The sequence below is a fragment of the Oncorhynchus mykiss genome, chromosome 10 (genome assembly GCF_013265735.2).
Source record: "Oncorhynchus mykiss isolate Arlee chromosome 10, USDA_OmykA_1.1, whole genome shotgun sequence".
In the NCBI taxonomy this organism is placed as follows: Eukaryota; Metazoa; Chordata; class Actinopteri; order Salmoniformes; family Salmonidae; genus Oncorhynchus; species Oncorhynchus mykiss.
Window position 1 is genome coordinate 46812074 of NC_048574.1, and position 15813 is coordinate 46827886.

Below are 15813 nucleotides of genomic sequence, written 5' to 3' on the forward strand. Positions count from 1 at the left end.
TCTGAGTCCTTTAGGTGCCTTTTGCCAAACTCCAAGCAGGCTATCTGGCTGCTCTACAATAAAGGACTGATTGGTGGAGTTTTTGGTACCCTTCCCCAGATCTGTGCCTCGACTCAACCATGTCTCGGAGCTCTACGGACAATTCCTTTGACCTCATGGTTTGGTTTTTGCTCTGACATGCACTGTCAACTGTGGGACTTTATACAAATCATGTCAAATCAATTGAATTTACCACAGGTGGACTGAGAAACATCTCAAGGATGGAAATAGGATGCACCAGAGCTCAATTTGGAGTCTCATAGCAAAACGTCTGAATACTTACAGTTGAAGTCGGAAATGTACATACACTTAGGTTGGAGTCATTAAAACTCGTTTTTCAACCACCCCACAAATTTCTTGTTAACAAACTATAGTTTTGGCAAGTCGGTTAGTGAGGACATCTAATTTGTGTATGACACAAGTAATTTTTCCAACAATTGTTTACAGACAGATTATTTCACTTACAATTGCAGTGGGTCAAAAGTTTACATACACTAAGTTGGCTGCCTTTAAACAGCTTGTAAAATTCCAGAAAAATGATGTCATGGCTTTAGAAGCTTCTGATAGGCTAAATGACATCATTTGAGTCAATTGGAGGTGTACCTGTGGATGTATTTCAAGGCCTACCTTCAAACTCAGTGCCTCTTTGCTTGACATCATGGGAAAATCAAAAGAAATCAGCCAAGACCTCTGTCACGCCCTGACCATAGAGAGCCTTTTTATTCTCTATGTTGGTTAGGTTGGGGTGTGACTAGGGTGGGTAATCTAGGTTATTTTATTTCTATGTTGGCCTGGTACGGTTCCCAATCAGAGGCAGCTGTTTATCATTGTCTCTGATTGGGGATCATATTTAGGCAGCCATTTCCCCACTGTGTTTTGTGGGATCTTGTTGTTGTGTTGTTGCCTGTGAGCACTCCAGAACGTCACGTTTCATGTATTCTTTATTGTTTTTTGTGTGGTTCACTTCAAATAAATTGTCGAACCGATTTCACGCTGCGCTTTGGTCCGAATGTTATTACGACGATCGTGACAACATCAGAAAAAAACATGTAGACCTCCACAAGTCTGGTTCATCCTTGGGAGCAATTTCCAACCGCCTGAAGGTACCACGTTCATCTGTACAAACCATAGTACGCAAGCATGAACACCATGGGACCACGCAGCCGTCATACCACTCAGGAAGGAGACGCGTTCTGTCTCCTAGAGATGAAAGAAATTTGGTGTGAAAAGTGCAAATCAATCCCAGAACAACAGCAAAGGACCTTGTGAAGATGCTGGAGGAAACAGGTACAAAATAATCTATATCCACAGTAAAACGAGTCCTATATTGACATAACCTGAAAGGCCGCTCAGCAAGGAAGAATCCACTGCTCCAAAACCGCCATAAAAAAGCCAGACTACGGTTTGCAACTGCACATGGGGAGTAAGATTGATCCTCTGGTCTGATGAAACAAAAATAGAACTGTTTGGCCATAATGACAATCGTTCTGTTTGGAGGAAAAAGGGGGAGGCTTGCAAGCCGAAGAACACCATCCCAACCGTGAAGCAAGGCGGTGGCAGCATCATGTTGTGGGGGTGCTTTGCTGCAGGAGGGACTGGTGCACTTCACAAAATAGATGGCATCATGAGAAGGAACATTTTGTGGATATATTGAAACAACATCTCAAGACATCAGTCAGGAAGTTAAAGCTTGGTTGCAAATGGGTCTTCCAACTGGACAATGCATACTTCGTAAGTTGTGGCAAAATGGCTTAAGGACAACAAAGTCAAGGTATTGGAGTGGCCATCACAACGCCCTGACCTCAATACCATAGAAATTGTGTGGGCAGAACTGAAAAGGCGTGTGTGAGCAAGGAGGCCCTGCAAACCTGACTCAGTTACACCAGCTCTGTCAGGAGGAATGGGCCAAAATTCACCCAACTAATTGTGGGAAGCTTGTGGAAGGCTACACAAAACGTTTGACCCAAGTTAAACATTTTAAAGTCAATGCTCCCAAATACTAATTGAGTGTATGTAAACTTCTGACCCACTGGGAATGTGATGAAAGAAATAAAAGCTGAAATAAATCACTCTCTCTACTATTATTCTGACTTTTCACATTCTTAAAATAAAGTGGTGATCCTAACGGACCTAAGACAGGGGATTTTTACTAGGATTAAATGTCAGGAATGATGAAAAACTGAGTTTAAATGTATTTGGCTAAGGTGTATGTAAACTTCGACTTCAACTGTAGATAGATAGATAGATAGATATCACAAGAAGATAAGACTCACTCATTCATTATGGACTGGATGGTCATGATTAGAGAGCCAGGAGGTTTTCTAAAGTGAATGTTAGAGCCGGGCAAGGGGTCAATTTCATCAGATCTGGGCAGAGAGGTAGAGAAAAAGCGAAAGGGTCTACTCTGGAAAAATATGTCCATGCAGATTAAAACTTCTTAGGGCTAGTTTCCTGAATTTCCGCCTGACTGACGTGCCCAAAGTCAACTGCCTGTTACTCACGCCTAGAAGCCAGGATATGCAAATAATTGGTAGCATTAGATAGAAAACACTTTGAGTTTCTAAAACTGTTAAAATAATGTCTGAGACTATAAGATAATTTATATGGCAAGCGAAAATCTGAAGAAAATCCCACCAGAAATATTTTTTTGAGCTCCCAGGCTCTTATTATGGAAACCTATTGTTTCTTTGTAACTGTCGCCCAGATTGCAAGTCCTATGGCTTCCACTAGATGTCAGTCTTTTTTCAAGGTTTCAGGCTTCTTTTTTGAAAAACAAAGTATTTGGAGCTTTTGTTAAGGGACCACCTGAAGCAAATCAGTCTTTCGGCGTGCGCTTACGAATTTTCGTTTCCTATTGAACATACTACTTTCCGTGTAAAATATTATAGTTTATTTACATTTTAGAGTACCTGAGGATTAAATAGAAACGTCGTTTGACTTGTTTGGACGAAGTTTAGCGGTTGCTTTTTGTAGTCCTTTGTCTGAGTGGATTACTGAAATCAGAGGCAGATGAAGGTTGCCGTGCCTCACTACAAAGTGCCATCACGAACATTCTTTTCTAAGACTGAAATCCCAAACCTGTACAACCAGGGTAAAGCTGATGTTGGAAAAAGTTTGGCTCAAGGCACATGGTTTGCTGCACCTACTGACCTCTTGACCAGTAAAAGCAGGGTGGTCAACCCTACATCAGCTTCACTATCCATTACCTCACCCTAGACTGGCAACTGGAATCAAACTGCCTAGAAATACAGTTCTTCCCAGAAGATCACTCGGCTCACATCATCAGTGTTTTTTGAGAATATGCTGGAAGAGTGGGGGATCAACGAGAAAGACCTGGTCTGCATAACCACAGAACGCATCAAACATGATCAAGGCTTTTGAAGAGTTCCCAGATCTGTGGCTTTGGTGCTTTGGCCATAATTTAAACCTGGTCATCTCAAAGGCTCTGAAAATTCAGAGCTGACACAGCAGTCAAGGCCTGCCGTCATCTGGTCCAAGGCTTCTCACGGAGCTGGAAGAGGAGAGAACTTGAGAGAAAAGCAAGCTGCCCTCAACATGCCACTGAAGGCTTTGATACATGATGTGGTGAACCGATGGGGATCTACACACAAGATGCTTGAGCGTTTCCTCAGCCAACAGCAGCCAGTCTGTGTGACCCTGGCGGGAGATAGAGGAACATGGCATCAAGGATGAGGAACAAGGAACAAGGATGCCGACATAAGTGTCATGGGAGCAACTGTGCCAGCTCCTTGAACCTCTGAGAAAGTTTACAGATGCACTTGCCTCATAGACACGAGTGACACTGTCAGCCATCAAGCCTGTCCTGGACCACATCACCCGTGACGTTCTGGAGGAAAAGGACTACGGAGCCATCCCTGAACAAGGAGATGAATAGGGTAATGAGTGAAGACATTAACAACAGATACACAGAGAAGGCAAAGAGAGTCATGCACATGGCTTGTTTCATTGACCCCCGCTTCAAAAGGAGCCTTTTAGATGCGCCTGAGGCTGCACAAGTTGACACTGACAGCTGTGTCCAGAGGCCTTGAAGCTGGCAGCTGCACAAGTCAGGGAAGAACCACAAAGCACCAGCAGCACCTCCACCACCAACACCCCCACATCGGCATCAGAGGGGAAAGTCCTGGCTGGGTTACTGAGAAAGAGGCAGCAGAGAGGCGAAGAGGGTCAGATTCCGACCACCCCAGAAGACATAGTGAAAGAAGAGATCCGGGTCTACCTGTCTCTGCCACCCATTCCAGCAGAAGAGGATCCACTGGTGTGGTGGAGGGGCCATGCATCAGAGCTGCCTCGACCTTGCCAGGGTTGCCAAGAAGCTTTTGTGCATCCCAGCAACCAGCGTGCCATCAGAGAGTGTTCAGTGCCAGCGGGCACATTGCCTCCCCTCGCAGATCACTACTTAAACCGGACAAAGTAAATATGCTGACATTTTTACATTTCAATCTCAAGTGAACAAAGATGCATATATACAGGATGTTAGACCAGCAGCCCCTCGTTTTATTGTGAAGGAGAGTACAGACATACAATCAGTGCTGTTCATTTGATTTAAACATATTTTGTGTTGTTATTTTAATGTCAACACCTGCACATTGGATGTGTTTACATATGGTTGTATTGTTCTTACATGCACATTGGATGTGTTTACATATGGTTGTGTTGTTGTTAAATGCACATTGGATGTGTTTACATATGGTTGTATTGTTCTTACATGCACATTGGATGTGTTTACATATGGTTGTATTGCTCTTACATGCACATTGGATGTGTTTACATATGGTTGTATTGTTCTTACATGCACATTGGATGTGTTTACATATGGTTGTATTGTTCTTACATGCACATTGGATGTGTTTACATATGGTTGTGTTGTTGTTACAAGCACATTGGATGTGTTTACATATGGTTGTATTGTTCTTACATGCACATTGGATGTGTTTACATATGGTTGTATTGTTCTTACATGCACATTGGATGTGTTTACATATGGTTGTGTTGTTGTTACATGCACATTGGATGTGTTTACATATGGTTGTATTGTTCTTACATGCACATTGGATGTGTTTACATATGGTTGTATTGTTCTTACATGCACATTGGATGTGTTTACATATGGTTGTGTTGTTGTTACATGCACATTGGATGTGTTTACATATGGTTGTGTTGTTGTTACATGCACATTGGATGTGTTTACATATGGTTGTATTGTTCTTACATGCACATTGCTTTATTTGTGTTGCTTTTATATGCACATTTGATTTGCTTACTGAAGGTTGTGTTCATTTAAACCTGCACTATGGAAACTTTTACCTCTCATGGCCACATGGTGCCATCTTTAATGTTCATGTTTAATGTTATTATTTGAATGTTTATGCACACAAAGTGGTTTTCAATATAAAACTTGGTGAAATGATTTCAGTGTGTGTATCAGTACTTTTTGAACATTTCCAGCACGTTTTAACAATACCACGATAATACTGATAACCGTGATCATTTTGGTCGCTATAATTGTGATATGAAATTTTCATACCATTTCATCTCTAGTTCTGAGCATGTCAAATTGGGTGTCAAATGAAAGCTAAGAGTCAATATTAAAAATATATAGATGTACATTTATCAAAGTTTCAAACCTTAAAATTAGGAATAAGCAAAGGCTTTTATTTCTGGGCAAACAGATGTATTAGAAATGCATCACTCTGCTCAGACTGGGTGAATATGCGCTTTGGTGATGAATTTCACCTCCCTATGTTATAAAATATATATATATATTTTTGTTTTTAAATACGTTTGACCAAGACACATTTGATTCTTCTGAATCGTTCAGTGGGGTTTGTCTCAAAATATTTCAATAACATTATATCCCAAAAGTCGGAATTCGTAATCTAATACATCCGATAATAAGCAGCGAGCTCTGTCGACTGAGGGGTGCAGCTTTCTCGTAGCAACTCGATTTTACATGTGGTGGTGGTCATTTCCGCAGGTTGCAAAAGGAAACATTTTCATGACGAGCGGAATGAAGTGTGAAAGGCTTTGAAAAAAATAAAATAAACTTGTGGTACACAGTGCCCTGACGCTGTTGACATTTCAGAGATACACTTGTTTTTGTGAGAAATAGATATTAAAAGTGTATGCTAAATATGAAAATACTACTACATGTCATGTCTCAAAATCGATATCTATCTTACCTCTATTGTTTTATGTCATGTGGCTCCCGAGTGGCGCAGCGGTCTAAGGCACTGCATCTCAGTGCAAGAGGTGTCACTACAGTCCCTGGTTTGAATCCAGGCTGAATCACATCTGGCCATGATTGGAAGTCCCATGGGGTGGCGCACAATTGGCCCAGCGTTGTCTGGGGTAGGCTGTCATTGTAAATAAGAATTTGTTCTTAACTGACTTTCCTAGTTAAATACAAATAAATTAGAGAAGAAATATGACCAGTTCAAGGGGAAAGGGAATCCTGTTAGCTAGCCTTCATTCTTGCACAGCATCCAACCAAGCTATTTCGATGCTGTGCAAATTCCCTTATTTTTGACCACTTTTTTTGTGGCCTCCATTGATTTAGTCACCCTAATTTTGACCATCCAACAAGGGTAAACGGATTATGATAGACAGTACTTTAGGGGATTATCTACACAATGAACATATTATTTTACCCATTTGTCAAAATAGGCGTTTTTGCTTGGACACCCTAAATAATGTTGAAGTAAGAAGTCCTGCCAACTAATAGCAACACTTATATTTAGTTTTGGAGAAATGATTTGCCTTCTGTAAGTTTAAGAAACATTGCTTTGTGCTTTGTAATTCCATTACCAAAAAATCTAAACATCTTTAAAATATTCTAATTTCTCTCCCTCATGTGGAGGGAGGATAATGAAAGCTCCCAGAAGTAACAATTAAGGTAGACCTACCAATTAGTTCGTGTTTTTACTGATATCAAGGTTGTTTATTAATTATTACGTGATTAAAACTCATTCTGTTACCAAATTGTTAATTACTACAATTGAATTGGCTACAATGGGAAATCATTGTAGTCACAAACCACAGTTGGGTCACCTGCTACTGTCCTACCTTCCACTGACTGTTATGTTCAGCTCATGACAGTTTTTCTTCTCTTTCTGTCATTTGGTGGACAAAGCAAGACTGTGAAAAGTCTGGACGACCCCTCATTCTCCCTCTCGCTGCCGCTCTTCTCACTCGCCCAGTTAATGTCACATCCCATGGCTCTTACCGACACCTACCATGACACCTACCACCTACCCTCCGTTTACTGTAACAAGCATCCTCCCCCCCTGAGCGACCGGCCAACAAGGGGCGTCCATGGACGCTGAAAAGTAATTGAAGGAAAAAAGGAAACCGCACACTGCTCTTGATAGGATCGCAAGTTTGGACAGCACAGTACAGTAGAGAACAGTACAGTAAAGTAGAGATCAGTACAGTAGAGCACACTAGAATACAGTGTAATGCACCATACTGCAGTGTGGGGTCATTTTCTCAGTGGGGTCATTTTATTTATGAATATTTCTAACAGACTAAAATAATTTTGTCCAAGGGATTCGGGAATAACTTTAGAGGGTGTAATACATTACAATGTAACATTATTCATTTATGTTCTTAATCCTGGGCAACATGGGCCGGGGAGGCTCACAGGGATATTGGTATCCCAGTGCTCCACCAATAAAAAATCTTTAAACTCAAAAGTATTTTTTTTTCTTCTCATAAATGCACTGTAATTTAAAGCTAGAATCCTTAGTTGCTATATACATTTTAGGTATGGAATATCATTATATACCCATTGATTCTTGTAGAATATAACTTATAAATGCTTCATGAGCTTAGTTCAGCTGTCGTACCCCATCAGAACCCAAAATATAAGCTTGTCTTACTCCAATGTTTACAACCATGGTAAATGTAAACAAACTATGTATAGCCTCAAAACATTGTTAAAACTATAATGTTGATATCATGGATGGTCAGTCCTTGCATCCATAGCTCCAGTCTTTCTGCTGTACTCATTTAACTGTGGTGTTGCGCCATGGCAAAATCATTGTCGCTAAGCCCAAAACATATGAAACATGAACAAATGTTTCTGTCGAGGCCCACTGTGAAGATGCTAGAACTGTCCACATTTACTTTTCCTCTCCAAAAAGTAACAAGTAATGATTTGAAAAATTGGACAAGCCCATAGTAGAATAGTTTATCAATTTACATTGTCTGCTTGTTGTGCGTTCTATATGAGATAAATATTAATCTCGAGTTGCATTCAAGTTACGAGTCAGAGGGAAACCTGCATTCTGACAAGCAGTCAATACCCAACAATTCTTCCAATTGAGCAGGAAACAACAGTTTAAAGAGGAAGTTCCTAGCTTTCCGTTCCAACTTTATTTATTTCTCAACTCCTAAATATGCACGAACTGTACCATTTTAAACCCAGAGTTTTTTAGCAGCGTCATAGTTAAGCACGTAACCAGTCCGCAATTCGCTGTGAGTGCATAGGGGAGAGTGGGCAAAATGCCACCCTACCTCAATCTGACCATGACTACTCTCCTGCTCAAACAGGAAGTACCAGTGATAGGAAAGTATCCAAACCAAAAAAAAACATGGATTACAGGCAACATCCGTGCTGGACTAAAGGCTAGAGCTACCCCTTACAAGGAACAGGATATGGACATGGGCGCATACAATAAATCCCGCTACGACATCAGACGAGACATCAAACATGCAAAAGGCCAGTATAGGACTAAGGTGGAATCCTATTACATAGGCTCCGACACTCGTCGAATGTGTCAGGGCTTGCAGACGTTAACAGATTACAAAAGGGAAACCCAACCATGAGTTGCCCAGTGATGCAGAACTCCCAAACGAGCTAAATGGCTTTTATGCTTGCTTCGAGGAATATAACACTGTGCCTTGCGTGAAAGCCCCTGTTTTTCAGAATGACTGTGAAATCTCGCTCTCCGTGGCCGATATGAGCAAAACGTTTAAAAAAAGGTTAACAGTCACAAGGCCGCCGTCATTCTCAAAGCATGTGAAGACCAGCTGGCAAGTGTCTTCAGACATCTCTCCTCGTCTCAGTCTGTAATCCCAACATGTTTCAAGCTGACCATCATTTTGTCCCTGCTCCCAAGAGCCCCAATGTAACTTGCCTATATGACATCTTTAATTATGAAGTGCTTTGACAGGCTGGTCATGACACACATCACCACCATCATCCCAGACACCCTAGAGCCGGGGGTATCCAACCTTTTCTAGCATTAAACATTTCGCAATATTTTTTTAGCTTTCAAATGGTCACATTCTTCTCTTCTCTCCCCAGCAAATATTCCCCGGGTCTCAATATACACTATATATACAAAAAAATGGCCTTACTGAATGACCTTACTCAAGTGCTCAGTGGTTTTCAACGTGGCACCGTCATAGGATGCCACCTTTCCAACAAGTCAGTTTGTCAAATTTCTGCCCCGGTCAACTGTATGTGCCGTTATCATGAAGTGGAAATGTCTAGGAGCAACAACGGCTCAGCTGCAAAGTGGTAGGCCACACAAGCTCACTGTTTGTTGAACATCTCATTCCAAAATCATGGGCATTATTATGGAGTTGGTCCCCCCTTTGCTTCTATAACAGCCTACACTCTTCTGGGAAGGCTTTCCACTAGATGTTAGAACATAGCTGTGGGGACTTGCTTCTATTCAGCCACGAGCATTAGTTAGGTTGGGCGATTAGGCCTTGCTCGCAGTCGGCCTTCCAATTCATCCCAAAGGTGTTTGATGAGGTTGAGGTTAGGGCTCTGTGCAGGCCAGTCAAGTTCTTCCACGTCGATCTCAACAAACCATTTCTGTATGGACTTCGCTTTGTGCACAGAAGCATTGTCATGCAGGAAAGGGCCTTCCCCAAAGTTGGAAGCACAGAATCGTCTAGAATGTCATTGTATGCTGTAGCATTAAGATTTCCCTTCACTGGAACTAAGGGGCCTAGCCCGAACCATGAAAAACAGACCCAGACCAATAATTCCTCCTCCACCACCAAACTGTACAGTTGGCACTATACATTGGGGCAGGTAGTGTTCTGTTTCTCCTAGATGTTTCCACTTTACAATAACAGCACTTACAGTTGACTGGGGAAGATCTAGCAGGACAGAAATTTGACGAACTGACTTGTTGTGAAGGTGGCATCCTATGACGGTGCCACGTTGAAAGTTACTGAGCTCTTCAGGAAGGTCATTCTACTGCCAATGTTTGTCTATGGAGATTGCATGGCTGTGTGCTCGATTTATACACCTGTCAGCAACAGGTGTTGCTAAAATAGCCAAATCTACTAATTTGAAGGGGTGTCCACATACACTATCTATACAAAAGTATCTCTCAGATATAGGAGAGGCACTTCAGAACAAACTTCCTTTTTCTGTTTTTGGGGGATTATCTATTCCATGTAGTGAATCTGTAATGCAATGTGTTTACATGGGCTAATAGCAGTAAGACAAAATATTTTTCATCATATACATTTTTGGGATATCTTTTTTTTATACTTAGTATGACCTTCTTACAACAATTTCATATAGCTTAGTGGAGCCCCCCCGGCTTAGACTCTGATGGGTTAATTGATAAGGCTTTAGGGAAAGTACCTCTAATCAACACACAAGACGGTTATCACATCAACTGACCACACGGAGTGATAGACATACACGCGCACCACACAGACAGACAGGGACAATATTGCTGGAAATGAATTGCCAGATATTGTTAGATTTTGATTTTTAAGCCAATAGTGGATAACCAGGGGTGTGATAATGTCAATGTTGCATTGATTAGATTGTAGATGGGAGTTTGCACTGTCTGATGTGTGAGATTTGTTTGAAAGTTTTCGGTGGAACATTGCATGCACTTTCAGAATTGTTTGGCAAGCTACTCATAGTTGGGCTGCGAGCTACTCACAATCAACCTGTTGGAGACCCCTGCCCTAGATTCACTCCAATTCACATATCACCCCAATAGATGCACAGATGACGCAATCTCAATTGCACTTCATACTGCACTCTCCCACCTGGACAAGAGGGGAAATACAGTGCATTCAGAAAGTATTCAGACCCCTTTTTCCACATTTTGTTACAGCCTGATTAAATTGTTTTCCTCCCCTCATCAATCTACACATAATACCCCATGATGACAAAGCAAATACAGGTTTTTAGAAATGTTAGCAAATGTATTTAAAAAATATCACATTTACATAAGTATTCAGACCTTTACTCTGTACTTTGTTGAAGCACCTTCGGCAGCGATTACAGCCTTGATTCTTCATGGATATGACGCTACAAGCTTGGCACACCTGTATTTGGGGAGTTTTTCCCATTCTTCTCTGCTGATCCTCTCAAGCTCTGTCAGGTTAGATGGGGAGCGTCTCTGCACAGCTATTTTCAGGTCTCTCTAGAGATGTTAAATCGGGTTCAAGTCCGGGCTCTGGCTGGGCCACTCAAGGACATTCAGAGACTTGTCCCGAAGCCACTCCTGCGTTGTCTTGGCTGTGTGCTTAGGGTCGTTGTCCTGTTGGAAGGTGAACCTTCGTCCCAGTCTGAGGTCCTGAGCGCTCTGAAGCAGGTTTTCTTCAAGGATCTCTCTGTACTTTGCTCCGTTCATATTTCCCTCGATCCTGACCAGTCTCCCAGTCCCTGCCTCTGAAAAACATCCCCAGAGCATGATGCTGCCACCAACATGTTTCACTGTAGGGATGTTGCCAGGTTTCCTCCAGACGTGATGCTTGGCATTCAGACCAAAGGGTTCAATCTTGGTTTCATCAGACCAGAACATCTTGTTTCTTGTGGTCTGAAAGTACACTAGGAACATTTTGGCAAACTCCAAGTGGGCTGTCGTGCCTTTTACTGAGAAGTGCTTCCGTCTGGCCACTCTACCATAAAGGTCTGATTGGTGGTGTGCTGCAGAGGTGGTTGTTCTTCTGGAAGGTTCTCCCATCTACACAGAGGAACTCTGGAGCTCTGTCAGAGTGACCATCGGGTTCTTGGTCACCTCCCTGACCAAGGACCTTCTCCCCTGATTGCTCAGTTCTGCCCAGGCGGCCAGCTCTTGGAAGAGTTTTCCATGTAAGAATAGGTCAGAACTGATCATGTTTTAATGGTACATTCCTAGATAAAGTGGGACTTCTGGAGTTGTACAAGATGTTAGATTCTAAATGAACAGAGTAAAACTCACGGACGACTAGTAAAGCTCAAACCAAGTTTATTCAACCCCTGGGTCATTCAGCTGTATAAGACAAAGACATGTTTACACAAGCACAAGTATTTATACCTCCCTTTAGGCTTTTGTCTCCTCAATTTCTCTAAACACTACATCTCTGTTGCTAGGCAGGAAGTTATGTGATGTGGGTAATAAAACTGTTCCTTCTCCTTTCATGGGACTTGACCTGACCTGACCTCGGCCCACATTCCTCACTAATCTTCAGCTATCCACCCTTATCAGTGACCACAACCACGTGATTGCCTTTTTCCTTACTTAGTAACTTTCCAAACCCCTGGATCTTATCCACCCTCAATTAAACCCACCATATACATTCCTCCTACATATAACCATTAACTTTATGGTGTAGCAAGTATTTCAAATTACAACCTAACAAAGACAAATGCAGACCGGAGGACTTAGCCTACCAATTGAAGGAAATCAACAGTATGTAATGTAACATTTTTTATTTGTGTTGCTTTTGTGGTCATGTATGTTTGATCAGTGTTTGTGTCAATGTGCATTATTCATACTATTAGGAAGCTGCTTACTGAACGGTCTGAAGAAAGCATTGAGGTGTCAGAATTCACAGTCAAAGTTAAATTAAACTAAATGTACCCGGTTTACTTTTTTCAAAATCCCTTGTGCTTTTATCAAGATAGTTTGACAGTTCAAGTAGTGAAAAGTGTAGCTAAATGTCTGACAAGATCCAGGAACATGTGATTTGACAGTCTGAACTGTATGTCTGTCTGCATGTCATGACAGACAGGTAAAAGAGACAAAATCAATGTGTCTGACCTCATTGGAACCTTGGGTAAGACCCCCAGTGCCTTAATGATGACGAAAAAGCAGCTGAAGAACCTTCAACACAACCAGAGCACCCTGGAAACACCCCTGACCAGGAAGTAGACAGAACGGGTAAGACCATCAAAGGGTAGTCTTGAATGCAGGCCTCTGTTTACAACTGAGGATTTAACAAATATCCTTTTACAGATCCAAAGAGAAGTGGCTTTTGAGAAAACGTCAAAAGAGGTGTCCTGCTGGCAGAGTGTGGTCCTACAGAACCAGAAGGCATAGCAGCTGGTCTTCCCACTGAACCAGGAGCCCTCTGGCCCAAAACGCATAGAGCAGGTGGTGGCTGGATGGACGGTTGGTGTAAAAAGTTCCTTTGTTTTATTTCTGTTTGTGTTCCATGATTGTAAACTAATTTCAGATATTATGTGCTCCAGGACCCAAACCTTCCTAGAACAAGAGATATTCAGCCTCCTGCACATGAACAAGCAGCCTCTCCATGACCCTGTTCTGACACCCACTGAGGAGGCTTCTCTGAGGGCCATGAGTCTGGAGGGAGTCCCACCTCAAGCATCCAGCATGGGGTCATATGCATAAGATAAGCTAAATCTGGTGTGTTAGTGCTGGGCAAGGACAAAGACCTGCACACACTACTGCCCTTGACTTTATTTTGTATGTGCACTAAAACGACAATGTACTGGAAAAACAACAATGCACAAAGGTTTTTCTAGATGGTTATTGATGGTCTCACTTACCTACAACCAATATATAAAACGTGATTTTTTTTTGTCAGGCTAAGATCCGCCATGCAGATCTCCAAAAAGCCAGAGCTCTATAGTCTTATCATGAAGCGAAAGTCAAAAGGGAAATAAAAATTAAAAACCGGGGCATATCCTTCCAATATAGTGTACAGTTGACCAGGGCATATCCTTCCATGAGTGACTCAGCAGTAATCCGCTTCAAATGATCATCTCTTTATTCAAGGCTCCCAATTCACTCTCTTCCTCCACCTGCCCTCTTTGTACATAGTGCCAGATTATTATTTTAAGCCCCTTTTCTCCCCAATTTCGTGATTACGATCTTGTCTCATCGCTGCAGCTCCTCAACGACCAAACTACAGAGGCATGCTTTTGGCGGCCCGATCGGCAGCCAGCACTAATGCTTTAGGAATTTGGCAACTTGTCCTACAGATTCCAAATTCCTGCAGGTACGTTATTTGCTTCCTGTGTGAACTCAGCCCAAATGTTCAGGGAATGCGCAAGGTGTCATCACCCATGCCCCAATACTAACTTGAAGGACAACACTACTGTGTTTACCTGGATGCATGCCACCCAACACCACCAGCACGGTTTAATTTATGTTAGAACTTAAGAACACCAAATCTAATATTTCAACCTTTGTGAATCTATGAAACTAGATGATCCATTTTTGTCTGCACTTATTACACAAATGATATGAAATGTCATTGAATGTAATGTATGATAGGAATTCAAAGAAAAGAGACACATTTACCATTACATGATAATGATATGACAAATTATAACAAGTGTGTAAATAAATCTGTTTCCCTCACACAGCTTGAAACACAGCACTGAAAGGCAAGCTTTCATTAATCTGCATTGCCCTTTTTTCAGGGCCAGTGGAGGCTCCTCAGAGGAGGAAGGGGAGGATCATCCTCCTCAGTGAAATTTCATAAAAATAAAAATAGCGAAACATTAAAAACTAACCTAAATATATTAATATGTCACCAAATAATTGGTTAAAATAGAACAGCAGTGTCTGGGCTAGCACCATGGTGTGGCTGTAGGACAGCTAGCTTCCGTCCTCCTCTGGCTACATTGACTTCAATACAAAACCTAGGAGGCTGGTAGGCCTCACCCCCTTCCGTAGACATACAGTGGGGAAAACAAGTATTTGATACACTGCCGATTTTGCAGGCTTTAATACTTACAAAGCATGTAGAGGTCTGTCATTTTTATCATAGGTACACTTCACCCGTGAGAGACGGAATCAAAAATCCAGAAAATCACTTTGTATGATTTTTATTTTAATAATTTGCATTTTATTGCATGACATAAGTATTTGATACATCAGAAAAGCAGAACTTAATATTTGGTACAGAAACCTTTGTTTGCAATTACAGAGATCATACGTTTCCTGTAGTTCTTGACCAGGTTTGCACACACTGCAGCAGGGATTTTGGCCCACTCCTCCATACAGACCTTCTCCAGATCCTTAAGGTTTCGGGGCTGTCGCTGGGCAATACGGACTTTCAGCTCCCTCCAAAGATTTTCTATTGGGTTCAGGTCTGGAGACTGGCTAGGCCACTCCAGGACCTTGAGATGCTTCTTACGGAGCCACTCCTTAGTTGCCCTGGCTGTGTGTTTCGGGTCGTTGTCATGCTGGAAGACCCAGCCACGTTTCATCTTCAATGCTCTTACTGAGGGAAGGAGGTTGTTGGCCAAGATCTCACGATACATGTCCCCATCCATCCTCCCCTCAATACGGTGCAGTCCGTCCTGTCCCCTTTGCAGAAAAGCATCCCCAAAGAATTATGTTTCCACCTCCATGCTTCACGGTTGGGATGGTGTTCTTGGGGGTTGTACTCATCCTTCTTCCTCCAAACACGGCGATTGGAGTTTAGACCAAAAAGCTCTATTTTTGTCTCATCAGACCACATGACCTTCTCCCATTCCTCCTCTGGATCATCCAGATGGTCATTGGCGAACTTCAGATGGGCCTGGAC